Below are 2,256 nucleotides of genomic sequence, written 5' to 3' on the forward strand. Positions count from 1 at the left end.
GCGCGGCTGCGTGTGCGCTGGTCCGGCCTGGAGGAAGCGCCCCTTTGGTCTCCCGGGGTTTAGCGCGACTGCCCGCAGCCGGGAATCCCTCATGGACCCGCGCCGGGCCAGATGGCGCTGCGGGCGGACGCCCCCGCGGGTGAGTGGCTTTCCCGCTGAGGGCGGGCCCGCGTGGCCCCCGCACCCCGCTTCCAGTCCCGCGAGCAGCCGGGTTTCGTGCCCTCAGGTGGCTGTGGTTAAAAGTCGCGAACTTGTGGGAATTCGTCCATCAGGGTTTATCTGGTGAGAGGTAAGAGTGTTGAAAGAGGGTTCGAGAACATGTCTTGGACAACTGCAAATCAAATGACTGGAAAATTGAGAGCTTAACAGCTGAATTTGTGAACTTAGAGTTCCTCCGTTTAATAAATGTAGGCTTGATTTCAATTTCAAATCTCCCCAAGCTGCCTAAATTGAAAAAGTTTGTACTCAGTGAAAATAGAATCTTTGGAGGTCTGAATATGTTTGCAGAAAAACTTCCAAATCTCACACATCTAAACTTAAGTGGAAATAAACTGAAAGATATCAGCACCTTGGAACCTTTGAAAAAGTTACAATGGCTAAAAAGGAGAAGATGAGAAAGACGAGGAGGATGAGGATGGTGAAGAAGAGGAGTTGGATGAAGAGGAAGATGAAGAAGATGTAGAAGGGGATGATGACAAAGATGAAGTCAGTGAGGAGGAAGAAGAATTTGGACTTGAAGATGAAGATGGATGAGGATGAAGAGGAGGAAGAAAGTGGAAAATGTGAAAAGAGGAAAGAGGAAGATAGAAACAGATGATGAAGAAGATGGTTAAGACCCCAGACCACCTGCAGAAACAGAACTGTTCAGTATTGTTTGGACTACTCATGGATTTGGTAGCTGATTAAAAAAAAAAAAAAAAAAAGTAGCTGTGATACAAACCCCAGGACATCCACCCACCCAAAGAGCCAAAGAATAGGTTCTGTGACATTCTGCCTTCCTCCATTTAGTCCCTCTTGGTAATCTACCACCGAGTTTAGGGACTTCACCCCAACAAAATTGTAAGCGTTGTTAGCTTTTTGTGTAAGACTCTCGCTGTAGCATGGATAGCTGTGATTGGTGAGTCAACCATCTGTGGCTACCAATTACACCGAGATTGTGACGGCATTTTTACTTTTTGTACAACAAAAAAGCTTTGAAAATAAAATCTTAACATTGAATATATATATGTGTGTGTATATATATATGTATAATCTCTTTATAAGTAGGATACAAGTGGAAACCTTGGTTATATTACCAAAATTTTGACTAAAATATCACATTTAAGAATGTGCAGGAAATACCTGGCTTCCAGAGTTCCCAGCCTCACAGTGAGTAAAAATTGTCACTTCCTAGCAGGTCCAAGAACCTTAAAACTGTATGTAAAATCTAAAGTTTGCCTTCTTATGGGTTCCTAGCCCCAAAAGGTTTTTAAATATGAGATTCCTAAGTGATCAGTACAGAGAGAAAAAGTAATTTTTCCAAAACCAACACTGTAATCCATCTGTATTGGACTGTAGCCTTGTGTATTATTTTCAAGTTCTCATTATCTACCTATAGACTAGACTAGACCCTGAATTCTCCTAATTTTCTCTAATATTTGGTTACAACTCTCCAACTAAAAACAAAAGTTGCCCCATTCCTAAAGCCCTACAAGCTGAAACTAGACAAATTTTAAGAAAGAAGTCTCATGCTCAGTGTATTAACCACACAAAAAACTCACCATGCCACCCAATGTCATGACCAGAGATGCTCATCAACTACAAACCAGGATAAAAAGTTGGTGTTTTCACACCATAAACAGCTTTTCCCAAGATGTTGAAATAAGACTCCCGGCCAGGCACGGTAGCTCACACCTGTAATCCCAGCACTTTGGGAGGCTGAGGCAGGCGAATCACTTGAAGTCGGGAGTTTGAGACCAGCCTGGCCAACATGGTGAAACCCCGTCTCTACCAAAAACACAAAAAAATTACCTGGGCATGGCGGTGTGCGCCTGTAGTACCAGTTACTTGGGAGATTGAGGCAGGAGAATCGCTTGAACCCAGGAGGCAGAGGCTGCAGTGAGCCGAGAGTGTGGCACTGCACTGCAGCCTGGGCAATGGAGCAAGAATCCACCACAAAAAAAATTTTTTTAATAAAATAAAAATTTTAAAAAAGAAATAAGACTCCATAACATAATGAGACCTTCCTTAATGTTACCTTTTTCACTTGGCAAGTGA

At 43.1% G+C, this 2,256-nt stretch overlaps 1 pseudogene; it reads left to right on the forward strand.

Moving 5' to 3' along the window:
- Positions 1-302: 302 nt before the first annotated feature.
- Positions 303-1,955, forward strand: LOC110743638 (annotated as a pseudogene).
- The last annotated feature ends 301 nt before the right edge of the window (positions 1,956-2,256 follow it).

The sequence above is a fragment of the Papio anubis genome, chromosome 7 (assembly GCF_008728515.1).
Source record: "Papio anubis isolate 15944 chromosome 7, Panubis1.0, whole genome shotgun sequence".
NCBI classification, from domain to species: domain Eukaryota; kingdom Metazoa; phylum Chordata; class Mammalia; order Primates; family Cercopithecidae; genus Papio; species Papio anubis.